The sequence below is a fragment of the Neophocaena asiaeorientalis genome, unplaced genomic scaffold (assembly GCF_003031525.2).
Source record: "Neophocaena asiaeorientalis asiaeorientalis breed wild unplaced genomic scaffold, Neophocaena_asiaeorientalis_V1.1 scaffold280, whole genome shotgun sequence".
Taxonomy (NCBI): Eukaryota; Metazoa; Chordata; class Mammalia; order Artiodactyla; family Phocoenidae; genus Neophocaena; species Neophocaena asiaeorientalis.
In genome coordinates this window covers 4,194,166-4,207,729 of record NW_020185321.1, presented here as the reverse complement: position 1 = coordinate 4,207,729, position 13,564 = coordinate 4,194,166, and the positions used below count along the sequence as shown (strand labels likewise).

Below are 13,564 nucleotides of genomic sequence, written 5' to 3'. Positions count from 1 at the left end.
AGCTACCACTCTCCACAACTAGAGAAAGCCCGCGCGCAACAAAGACCCAACGCAGTCAAAAATAAAAAAATAAAATAAATTTTTAAAAAGGTTAAATGTACAATTACCATATGACCAAACGATTCCACAATTATGTATATATCCAAGAAAAATAAAAGACATGTCTACAAAAAAACCTGTACATGAAAGTCCAGAGCAATACTATTCATAATAGTAAAAAAGTGGAGGGCTTCCCTGGTGGCGCAGTGGCTGAGAGTCTGCCTGCCGATGCAGGGGACACGGGTTCGTGCCCCGGTCCGGGAACATCCCACGTGCCACGGAGCGGCTAGGCCCGTGAGCCATGGCCGCTGAGCTCCAAAAAAAAAAAAAAAAAAAAGAAGCCAGACACAAAGTTCACGTATTGTATGATCCCATTAACATGCAATGTCCAGAATAGGCAAATCCACTGAAACAGAAAAATTAATGGTTGCCTATGGCTGGGGCAAATGGGAAGAATGAGGAATGACTGCTAATGGGTACAGGGTTTCTTTTTGGAGTGATGAAATGTTCTGAAATTCTGGTGGTAGTTACGTAACTCTACGAATACATTAAAAATCACTGAATTATACACTTTAAATGGGTGAACTGTATGGTGTGTGACTTACATTTTAATAAAGCTGTTATTTAAAAAATAAAGGTGAACCACTCCATAAACAACTCCTTCTTCAGAGGAAAAAAATACAGAAAATTCTCTGTCCTCTCTAGACAACAACAATGTAAATCTAAATACCCACCCTTAATAATCTGGAGACACTACAGGAAATTAGGGAGGTTAGTAAAGTTATTGCCCATGAAGTTCAAAGCCCAACCACTTCCATGGTGCTTTTTCGGTCAGTTCAGAATGACACAAGCCATATTTAGAAATGCACTCCAAAAAAATGCTTTGAAGATTTTTATTCTCAACATTCACGAGTTTAAAGTATCTATCCAGACAAGAGAAAATGTCTGATTCAGTTCTTAGTTCTCTCTCTCATTAGGGCTCTACTTTTTTGGCTCCCCTTGTGTTACCACATTAAAAAGAGTGATATGAAAAGATGCTAGTTCTCCTTCCTTTCTTCCTGTCCCTCTGGCCATTCTTAGTTGCCTCTTTGAGCCACTCCCCATCTGACAGACCTGAAGTGCTGTGGTTCCTCAGAGCTCTATGCTGTGCCCTGTTTCTAAGATCAACATATTCTCACTGGGATGATCCCCAAATCCATCTCTCTAGCCCAGATCTTTCTCTTGTACTCCAGATCCCAAATATTCAACTACCTAATGGACAGGTCCCCAAATCAAATGTCCAAAACCAACTCTCCCCAGTCTTTCCATATTCCTTCCCTGTCTTGGTGAATGGCATCACCATTAACCTACCTGAACAAGCCAGACACCTGGAGTTATCCTCTACTCCTTACTCTTCTTTATATCCAGTTAATCATTCAGTCATATCCTTTCTGCCTCCTTAACATCTTGCAAGTCTTTTTCCTTCTATTTTCACTGGCAATCCGAAGTTCAAACCTTCTTTACCTCCTGTCTGAATTACAGAGGAGCCTCCTGAGTTATCTTCTAAATGCCTGGACTGCTCCTCTCTGGTTGCTGTGTGATTAATCACGCCACTCTCCTGCTTAAAATCGATTATGGCTCTCCATTACCTTCCCAACTTTCTCCCAACTTCCCCCCACCTCCCTCACCCCATTTCTGCCTAGTTCTTGCTTGTGCCATCTTTCTTCTCACCATCTACACATTCAGCTCCCTCTGCATGGAAAGCTCTCCTGGCTTACTCTCACTCCTCCTGGATGTCTAACTGAGATATATCAGCTCCTCTGGGAAGCCACCTTGACAAAGACTGAGGTAGAAGCGCCTCTGTGTGCAACCATAACAGCCTGTCTTTAGCCCTATCTTAGCACTGTCTTTGTTGTATTGTAACGTACTGCATCACAACTGCCAGTTTCCCCTGTGCTTCTAAGCCACCTCCAACCACCAAGATCACCGAGCTCATTCAAGATATCAGAGAGTGCCAAGCACAGATGTCTGTTGAATGATCAGTTCATCCTCAGTATTTATTTAATGGTTATTTCTATACAGCATTCACACGGTCAGTCTTGCTATCCACAGCGGCAGTAGCTAAGTGCTAGATAAAAGGTTCTGCTTTGAAAAAAAAAAAAAAAGCTGATGACATGACATGTTCACTCAAGTACTCCTCAACAAAACTACCATTCATGAAGTGACTACAATGTGTCAAGCATTATACCTGGAGCTTTGGATACATAATCTCATTTAATGCTCACTAGAACTGTAAAATAAAAACAACTGACATTAACTGAGCGGGTACTGAGTGCCAGGCACTGTGCTATGCACCTTGCATCTGTTACCTAATTTAATGCTCACAAGGATCCTGTGAGGCAGTTAAAGAGCTTGAGTGAGTTCTTCAAGTTCCTGCCACATGGGTAAGGTAGCAGTCCCCAACAGAGCTGGGTTTGGGGCCTGGGAGTCTGCCACTAGCAGCGGAGGTCTCCATCACTGCATTATTCCACCTCCGTCAATGATCTAGACCAGGACATTCTGTTTATTACCCTTAGGAGATGGTTTCAAGCTGTAGGATTCTTGGCAGGAATTGGCAGGAAGTTGAGCTGAAGCAATGAAAAGAAAGGAAAGTGGTCTCTCTTTAGGAGATCACAGCCATATTCACCTCTCCAGTCAAGACCCCTCTCTCCTGGGACTTCAAATGTTAGTCATCCTTCCATTCCCCGGTCTTCCTCCTGCATTTACTGCCTTGGTTAAAGGCACTACCAACCCTGCACCTAAACGTAAGGTATTATCCCAGATGGTCCCTATCCTGTTCCCTTTCCTTACAATCCCTTACATTCAGTCCTGCTAATCCTGTTCACCACAATTCATGGTTCAATCCTGTTCACCTGGTCTCACCTGGGCTATTGCAACTGCTGCATAAATGTTGGCTATTGTTACTGTTACATCCTAAATGCCTCTTGCTCTCTCCTTTATGCCAGCACTGTTCAGCTTCCAAAGAACTAGCCTTCAGGAGCAAGCATGTAAGGCCAAGAGAGAATATCTTCTATGAGGACCAAAAGCCAAGCTTCCAGATGCTCAGGTCCCAGATCTTTCAATGAAAGCATAACAGATAGACAATAGCAAAATCTAAGTAGCATGCTAAAAATGTATGAGAATGTCAGATACTGGAATAGAAACTAATAAATAGCTCCAATCCCAAGAAACCATTCTATTTTATTCCATTTCACAAAATTAGTAAGTCAGCATTCAATCTTTTAACACAGTGGCTCTCAACAAGTGAAGATGATTACACACACACACACACACACACACACACACACACACACACACACATCTGCCCAGGGGACATTTAGCAATGTCTGGAAACATTTTTTGGTTGTCACAACTGGGAGAGTGCTAGTGGGTAAGGCCAGGAATGCTGCTAAATATCCTGCAATGCACAGGACAACCCCCCTGTCCACCTAAAGACAATTATCCACCCAAAATGCCGATAGTAATGCTACCGAGCAACTCTGCTAAACAAGTTCCTTCTATATTCAAGTACCTAATACATAAAAAAGTGACTTCTTTCTGGGAAGATGATACAAACTTTCCCTGTAAGTTAAGCTACAACAGGTCCATTTGAGGTATCACTGGAAAAGAGGCAGGTAAATGCTAAATACCTGGTTGAAAAAACAAATGCCGTGAGTTGGGAGGAAGGAGAGCACCATAGAGGCCGAGGCCTCGTCAAAGACCTCAGAGAGCAGATGGGCTGCTCACTTCACACGCCAAGCCTGCCAGTCCAGGCCCGCCCAAATCCAGAATCACCTCTCCAGCCTTACTCGCAACAGGTCTCTTCAACCCACCTTTTGTTCCTGCCACACTGTCCACCCACAACAGCTACTTCTCCACAGCGCCACTATGTTCTATTGTTACTGCTGGAACAACCTCTCATCTACCTCACAAAAGCTCTGCCCTCCAGCTGAGCGGCACCCAATTCCCCCCAACCCCAGGCTGACAAGGACATGTGGTCATCTCAACACAATCACCCAATCATAAGAGCGTGTTCCTACGATTCCTGAAGAAGGAGGCAGTGCAAAGACAAAGGTGTAAAATGCTTTGAAGGGCTTAGGCCCTAAGGCCTTGTCCTCTGCCGCCTAACATCAGAGCTTAGCAGCAGCCAGCCAGGAGCCGCCTCACTTCCTGTAGTTGCTCAGTAAAAATAGGAAGTGGGGGGAGAAATTCACAAAGCAGAAACAAAAGTAATCACTGCCTAGCTTCCTGAACACAAATCACTGAGCAGGGAGGGTATCATTAAAACATCAAAACGGAAAGGGAGGCATGGAGAGCCAAGGCCAGAGGAAAGGAAGTGACACTTCTGGGTCCACCGAGCCCAGACTACTTCTGTGCCCAGGAGACTGCTCCCAAAGAAAACTATGTTCAAAACTGGACACTAGTTTATATAGAAAGTTTTCAAGGAACACTAACGCATTTTAATTTAAAGAATCATGCAACAATTCCTGAAACATTAAAGTTCTATCAGAGTAAAAAAATGTCAATGAAAAAGTTTTAAGGAAGTCAAGATTAAACTACATTTTTCCTAGTCAAGAAGTGGCTACTAAAACTGCTATTAAAACAAAACAAAAGGAAAATTACTAAATAACTGACTGGTTGACAAAATGTGAAGCCCATGCTTTCCTATACTGAGGTATGAAAACTCAAGTAGATAGAAAAAACCCTACTAAATAAAAATTCTATTCATAGAATTCTAAAAAATTCTAATCATAGCTGGAATCTATCATAGTTAAAATAAAGATGCTTCTACACCTGTGCCCACAGGCATGGCTCAACCCTGTAAGTCGTGCCTGAATGCTCCAGGCACCCAGGATGCAGAGATTAACAGTGCTGACGTCAAGGAGCTTCTGGTCTAATGGAGGAACCAAGTGCTCCCACGTGGTGACACCTGACTGCCCCTTGTACTGACACTTGCTCTAAAACAATTTATCATCACAAAATATGACACTCCTCTATAAAAACAAAGCAAGTTGTCATCACCAGATCTGAAGAGCTTTTATATCTGGTAATCTACAAATAACTGATAAGTTCAGTTAAGCAGAAGAAATAAATTTTCTAACCACAAAGTCAACAGAGTTGAAATTTAGTTTCAAAATAACACAGGTTAAAAACAAAATAGGCCAGGGAATTCCCTGGCAGTCCAGTGGTTAGGACTCTGCGCTTTCATTGCCAAGGGTGCCAGTTCGATTCCTGGTCAGGGAACTAAGATCCTGCAAGCTGAGCAGTGTAGCCAAAAAAAAAAAAAAAAAAAAAAAAAAAAAAAAAAAAAACAAACAAAAACAAAACAAAAAATAACAACAAATTAAATATAAGAACTTTTGAATTTTATTTGAGAAACACTCTAAGCCAAAAAAATATTTGTTAAACAGAAATCTTCAAAAGAAAAGGAAAAAGTGGGGTGGTGGTGGTCAGAGCCTTGCCAAGAAAAGGTTAATCTACAAGCAACTACCATACACCACCAAAAGGTGAACACAGTTGGCTCCTAAACATCTGAAAAAGTTTACTCAGGTGAAACAAAGTTTTCATCTGTAAATTGAAATGGTCTCAGACCAATAAAAATTTGCATATCAGGGCCTTCCCTGGTGGTCCAGTGGTTAAGACTCCTTGCTTCCAATGCAGGGGACGTGGGTTGGATCTCTGATCAGGGAACTAAGACCCCACACGCGAGTGGCACAGCCAAAAGTAATAACAATGATAACAAAAAAATTTGCATATCAAAATGCACCCAAGCACTACGAAAATGTTTGTGATAAACTGTGCTGCTGAAGGAAATTCGAGTATAAATCAAGGAGTTAGAATAACTTAAAGTAAATCATTACTTTAAAGTAAAAATCACAAAACATTGATTAATTTTTCAAATCCAATTTGTTAAAAAAAATTTTTTTAATCTACACCTATTAAAAACCTGCAGTTTATTTTTTATTTATTTTTTTGTTTTTGCAGTTTATTACAGCATGATAAGGCCTTGATCTACTCAGCTCTGTTTAAGCCTAGTTTTAGCTCAATTATCCAAAAAGTTTCCAAACTTGTAAAAAAAAGCATGTTGAACTAGTGAAAACTAATGTATCCATTAGAAAGTTATTTAAGAACTCAAAGTTGTATAGTGTTACTCATTCTTAACAACTTGCACTGTGGAACCTATCCAAAACTAACCTCAAATGGGGAAAAACAAGTATTTATCAAGAAGCTTATATACAAACAGGTAAATCAAACCATAATATGGAAATTATTTCTCTTACTACAGAGAGGAACTATATAAACTTTAGATAAATACACTTCAGATTCAGGACCATTTCTGAAAATTTAAGGTACCCATGAAAAATTTCATCAATGGATATTATAGAAGCTCCTTCCTCCAGGCTGGGAACACTGACTCCAATTTTGCACACCCAGCAAGCCTTTCCATCTCTCAAAAAGAACAGCAAATCCGAGTTACAGCTAGGGAGCTCATTCTTCTCCACACACATTTCAGCAGGTCAAATATTTAGCAATGAGGACATTCAAGGAGCCTCCTGCCCATCTCACCCCCACCTCCCACCGCTTCCTGAGGCAGGGAAGACAGCCCTAGAGAGCAGGCCTGCAGTGGCTCATGTTCCTACCTTGTGGGTAAGATGAAATCTCTCAATGCTGAGAGGTTATGCAGTAGTTATGGGTATGGGTTTGGGAGACAGATTGACCCTAGATGTGAAATCCTGCTCTCAGTAACCATCAGTTGAATGAACAGCACTTAATCACTCTATGACCTCAGGCAAGTTACCTGAACTCTTGTGCCTCAGTTTCTTCAGTACTGTAGTGAGGATTAAATCCATAAAGGATAGCACTCAATAAATGGAACTACTGCTCTGAAACAGGCCAGGAAACAGTCAGAAGGCGGCATTTTATCTTTTTTAAAAATTCTTCATTCTGGCCTACTAGCAGTAAAAATACTAACTCCCTCTCCCCACCCCCACCCCAAATACCACACAGTTACAACAACTTTCAAAAATATTTCTTACCTTCTTGCAGCCCTGGCCCCAACTCCCAAAGTCCTGGCAACAAACTAAAAGGAGTGCTGCCCTGTGTTCTCAAGACGGGAAGGAGGTCATGGCTCCTCCTATTTCCCTGCCTACCACTCCCTCTTGCAGCCCCAAACTAGAAAAAGAACACGGACAGTGCTAAGGAATGAATCACCTTGCTTTACAAAGCACATTACAAAGTGACTTAAGGACAAGGACAGGCACGGTACATCCTTTCCTACCTGGAGACCCACAGACAAGATAGGTCCTTGTGAGCTGGTGAGAGGAACCACTTTCACCTCTCCCTGCCTAGGTTACCAGCCTACAGCACTCAAGTCTGGGAGCCAAGCCAGCCTTCCTTTACCTGTTCTCAGGCACATACATCCCCCTCTGGGACCTGGGAGTGGGGTAGGGGAAGGCTCAGGTATTCCCAGGTTCCCCAGTCACACGACCATCTCACTAGCACCTAATCCCAAAATCATTTTCAATAAGAAAATTTGATTTTTTTTTCAGGTAATATCTAGCTCTAATTCCACACTCAAAAACTTTCACATTATGATTCTTTGCAACTACCAGTTTGGAAAAGCACATATCTGACAGTGGCCTAGACACAAGGAATATAGTCAAAATGGCTTAAAAAAAAAAAAAAGCAATACCATCTAGGAATGAACCCTAGAAACAGATTCAGTAAATGTAGAGGCCTGCATCCAGGATGCCCACTGGCAGCACTGACTATAAGCACCAACCTGTAAGTAACCCACATGTCCTGTATGAAGGGGTTCATTAAAAAAATTACACAGGGGGCTTCCCTGGTGGCGCAGTGGTTGAGAGTCTGCCTGCCGATGCAGGGGACACGCGTTCGTGCCATGGTCCGGGAAGATCCCACATGCCGTGGAGTGGCTGGGCCCGTGAGCCATGGCCACTGAGCCTGCGCGTCCGGAGCCTATGCTCTGTAATAGGAGAGGCCACAACAGTGAGAGGCCTGCGTACCACAAAAAAAAAAAAAAAAAAACACACCCACCCACCCAAAAAAAAAAAAAAAAACACACACACACACACACACAAAAAAAGAAAAAAGAATTACAAGGAACATCTCACAATCACTTGAAAGTTCAAGGTAGAGCTAGCACATTTCATCAAGCCTAAACTCTCATCGCTATAAATCCCATCATTTTATATATGCTAAGAAAAACTCTGCCAGCTAACGATGACCTGCCATGGCACGACATATCCCACTTTCAGGCTCCCTCAAGGCGCTTTCCCGTCTCATTTCTCTGCCTCAGTCCATCTGGGACACACATCACACCTGGAACAAGCCTCTTTGCATCCTTTTCTCTCCTTTCACTTTTCCTAGAAGTTACCCATATTTAAGATCCACTGTTTCGATGACACGATCTTAGGCTCCTTTAGTTCCTATGGAGCCTTTCCTGAGCTCCTGCAGCCTCCACTGCCATTACTCATCATTAGCTCTGGGTGTCTTCCCTTTCCAGATGAATTGTAAGCACACAGAGAGAGAGACTGGACACATCTTCACATTCACTTTGGTGTAAAACACAGGGTCATAACACTACCACCACCACCAAAAACCCACACCTGTCAGGAACTGTTCTAAGGACTTCACAAATATTAACTCCTTTAAGTCTCACTATAACCCCAGGAGGTAGGTACTATTACTTCACCCATTTTCAGACAGGGTAAATTGAGGTAAAGAGAGGCTATATGGTTTAGAGGTTAGTGACTAGTTAAGTGGTAGAGGCAGGACTTGAGCCCAAGCAGTCTGGATATAGTCCTTGCCCTTAAACTCTATGCTACATTCCCTCTCTAAGTGACTGCTATGTATATAGCAGACATTTAGATTTTAATTCCTATTACTTTTTCATTGAAAATACACATACACAGTGGAAAAAATTCGTATTGTACAAAAGAGTATGCAAGAAAAAGCCAGGTCAGTCTAACCGCCTAGATTTCTGGGGCCTAATCCCAAAGGCAATCACTCTTTCTTTTCTATGATTCGAGAATTGTTTTTCTGCACTTAGAAACCTACTTCATGTGTATCCCCCCTCTCTTTTTTTTTTACACAAATGGGCACATATACACATTGTCTTGCATCTTGCCTTTTTCATTGAAATATTTCTCTGAGTTTGATGCATATCTGCGCCTAGGCTGCTTTTATTCAGTTGTAAGACACATATTTTCACACTTTAAAGATGATTTCATGAAGTCAGAGAATCTTGGTGGGCTTGGACTTCACCAGGAAACAGAAGTCACAAAAGGCTTTTAAACGTACAGCAGATGTCAAGGGTTAGCCCTGTAGCAATGTGCAGGCTGAATCGAGGAGACATCCAACATGTCATTTCTCTTATAATAGTAAATAGCTACATCAGAGGGTTGTTATGAGGACCAAACAAGGTATTATACACAAAGCACTTCACACCAAACCTGGCTAGCACAGTGAGTCCAAGGGATGAACATAGCACCTGACACACTGTTATGCCCAATAAGTTAGAGACTGTTATTAATTATATCTTCAAAAGCTGGCTCCACTTTCCAATCTCATTTCCCTCTACTCCCCTATTCATATCTATCCACCCTTCAGCCTAAATCTCCTGCAACTCACATACCTCAAACTTGCTCAGCTCTATACCTTTACAGCCATCGTGGTCCTGCCTAAAGGTCCTCTCCCCTTCCTGTGGTGCTGGACTCACTATTTCCCACAGTACTCAGCTCAAGCACAGCCTTCACCTGACAGTCTTCCCTAACAACTGCAGCTGGGTTCTCTGAACAAGCAGTTTGGGAAGAGCCTATCTGTCATGACTTCCCACCTTCTGGTTCTCAGCTCTGGTTCCCAGAGCACCCAGGAGCAAGTCGGTTCAGGGGGACTGATTCAGGCTACCTAAGCTCAAAAGGTGAATGATGTATTAACCAGAAGGCCAGTCACAAAGTTGATAAATAATGATGAGAGCTAACACCTATTGAGCTCTTACCGGGGGCCAGGCAGCAAAGAGGAAGATGCTACTATTATCCCCATTCCTCGGATGGGGAACCAGAGAGGTTAGCCAGCAACTCAAGTCCAGGATCTGACCCAGGAGTCTGGATGCAGACCACTCTCAACAGGAAATCTCCATGTGAAGCCATGTTCTAATCAAAGGGCATTAGGATCATGGAAGCAAAGCAAAGGAAAGATTCTCTCCACTAGAGGCATCAACAGAGATGCACCCATCTGTCTGGAAGAGCAAAGGCCCAGTGGAGGACTGCACAGAGCTCCTCTGGCCGAGGTCCCCAGAAGGTACTACAGACACATCACCCAATTCTTCTCTTGGACCCACCACCCCAATTTCCATAGACATCATCCCAACCCTCTCCTTCTAGAATCAAAATCTTTCTTCTGAGGATATAAAATTAAGCATCTGGCCACAAACACATTCCAATCATGCCTTCCTAGGGTTATAGCTGGGTCATTTTGGTTGAACTTAAAAGTTTTCCCTGAAATTCTCAAAACTACATTTACAAAATGTCTCTTGGCTTGTATCTTTTCTACAGATAGCTGATTTGACATTTATTCTGATTTCATTCTCAGATGATCATTGATTCATTCAACAAATACTTAATTGTTCCCCAAACACTGTGTTCTAGGCCCTGGAGATAGCAGCAGTGAACAAGACAGGCAAGATCTCTAAAACCTGTCTCCTGCTTCTAGGCACTTATGATACTTGATGGCAACTGCTTATTTGGTTTTCTTTCCTAGGCTGTGCCTTCCAGCTCTGTATTCCAATCCTCCAGTACAGTAACTGGCCTATACGGTAAATACTGCATAAATGTGAGATAACTAAATTCATGACTAAATTCATTGGGTCTCATTTTTCTAATCCAGGGTGGGATCAAATTATGTCTGAAGTCCCTCAGAGCAAAGGTACAAGTTTAAATCAAATTGTAGGAATAGAAAGCAAATGGCAATAGAACCCAAATCAAGAAGGAAGAAAGAAATCACTTGCATCAAAGTCTGAGCTGGGGTCACCGACTGGAAAGAGGATGAGGGGGTGAAATGGGTCTCTACCTAGAAGTCACATGCTGGACAAGTGGGAAGGAGCATGCATTGGGGGAAAGAGGTAGAGATATTAAGCTGGGCCTTAGAAAATGCTTCCAGGCAGATGTGGGAAGAAGAGAAGCAGCAAAGACAAGTGAAAAAGCACAGTCACAAAGTTAAGCTAATGATCACAATAGCTTAAGTCTCAAGAAGGCCAACCAAGAGGAGATGCACAACAGCAAGAAAGTGTGGCTCACCATGCCAAATACTTATGGTCAAGGTCAAGGGAAATGAGAAAGCAGCAGCCACTGCATCTATCAATCAGAGGACCCTCAGGAGGACAGTTCCATTATGGATAAAGACATCTGAAGCACAACCCCTGAAACATTCAGGTTCTTGGTGAACTTAGAACTAAGAGAAAATGGCATCCTGCTTTTTCTGTAACTCCAAAAAAGCAATTCCTTATTCAAACCAACATTCTCTCTCCACCTTGGAAGGTCATCATTTTCCACTAAGCAGAAAGTCACAGGAGGGAAAAGGAGAGAGTGGACACTCAACTCATGTGATGCCCCAGTCCACTAGCTCTCAGAAACATTTTCCTATAGACTTGTTAGACCCGCTTGACAAAAAGCTGCTGGTGTATTAGGCTTCGGGTTTTCAACAGAATAAACACTTAGTAAAATTTTCAGCAGAATCATGTGCAACTTGTTTAAAAATTTTTAAAGAGGATGCTTAAAACATGTTGTCTTCCAAAAATCCAGAGATAATTTTAGATTGAAAAATCTAGGCTTGCCAAGGGAATCTGAGAACTCTTCTATCTTGGTCTCCAATGCTAACCTACGTATTCGTGTGCAAAAATAGAGGAAGATTAGAATCTCAAATGCCAGACTGAAAAGTTGCCACAACAAACCTGAACTCTTCATATGGAGTTTGTTATCTTGTCAGCAAGATAGCAAGTGAAACAGCAATAACTAAACTTTTTTTTTACTTCAAAAGAAAAAAGTCTCAAACATGAAATACATCCTGGACTTGCAAAGGAAAATAATTTAAAAAAAAGATATTGTGAATGGAATTATAAAACAGTATACACAAAATCTAAATATCAAATCTGTAAGTAGTCCTTTACAAACACAAACTTAGAACTTTAGGTCTAAAATATGATAAAACAGCAATTATAGTTTTTTCAGTAAAGTTGGGAAAATTAACCTATTTGGAAAATACATATTTTCAACCAAAACCAAATTTTAAGTAAATTTAAAACAGCTAAAAGTAAAAATAAAACCATGAAATGAGAAACAAATATGGATGGATGTTATGAATATTGGGATGGAGAATAATTTTTGAAGTGTCAACAAAGGAAAAATAATACTATATTTTTTAAATGAATGTTACCTTTGACCTCATTTGTAAATTTAACCCAAAACAACAATCAGACAAATCCTTTTGGCAGAACTGTCTATCTTGTGACGAATTAGAAACAATCTACATGTTAACTTGGTATATGTTGGCTTGGTTAACTTATGATATATGTATATATTATGTATATATGATATATGTATATATGTATATATTATGTATATATGATATACATTATGAAGTCCATAGAAGTGATAATATCTGTATTTATTGATATCACCAAAATGTTAGCAATGGCTGTCACTGAGCGGTAGGTTGGTGGATGACTGTCACTTTAAAAAGTATTGTCACAACACTTTTTGTGCTGTCTTGAATGTGAAGAAAGGAGAATGAGTTGCTTTTATAATGGGGGCGAGGAGCGGAAACAAGCTATTTTCAAATTAACCCCCCCCCTCCAAGCTGAGTATTTATCTGGCAAAATTTGTGAGGAGAATAAACAAAATTCTTATCATGCCAACCAGGCATGCTTCTTTCCTCGCACCGCGCGGAGCAGGAAGACACACCCCTGACCCTACGCTCGCCCCTCAGCCGTGGGTCCTTCATCCTCAGCCCCGGCCCTCCGGCGGTCCCCGCGGAACCTCCCCTGGCCCGACTGCGCCAGGGGGCTCAGCGGGGCCGGAAAATCGTGTTCCTCGGGGCCCGGCCCGGCGGGAAAGGTGCGCGCAGCCGACCGGCAGCCGCGGGGCGGCGTGAGGGCCGCGTCCCTAGGCAGTCCCGGTAGACCCCGGGACCCACAGGCCGCCGTCCCTCCGCTAACTGCTCGGTGGGTTTCCGGGAGCGGGTCCCGGCGCCAGCCCGACCTCCCCGGCTCCGGCGGCCCAAGGAGCGCCCCCCTCCCTTCCTGCCCCGCGTCCGCGGGGTCCCCGCCGCGCCCCCGGTCTCAGGCACGAGCCAGGAGGCCCCTCCAGGCTTCCGTCCGGTCAGCCAGCCAGCGCTCCCAGAGCCCGGCGTCCTCCACAGCGGACGGGCAAGGGGCGGGAGCCGACGGCCCTGAGCCCTGCGGCCCCAAGCGGAGCGGCGCCCCGCGAGC

General features: G+C 42.8%; 1 protein-coding gene across 4 annotated transcripts in view; it reads right to left on the bottom strand.

Moving 5' to 3' along the window:
• GARRE1 (granule associated Rac and RHOG effector 1) overlaps window positions 1-13,564 on the bottom strand; it is an 81,445-nt gene that overhangs the window by 66,886 nt on the left and 995 nt on the right. The gene's annotated exons all lie outside the window — the stretch shown is intronic.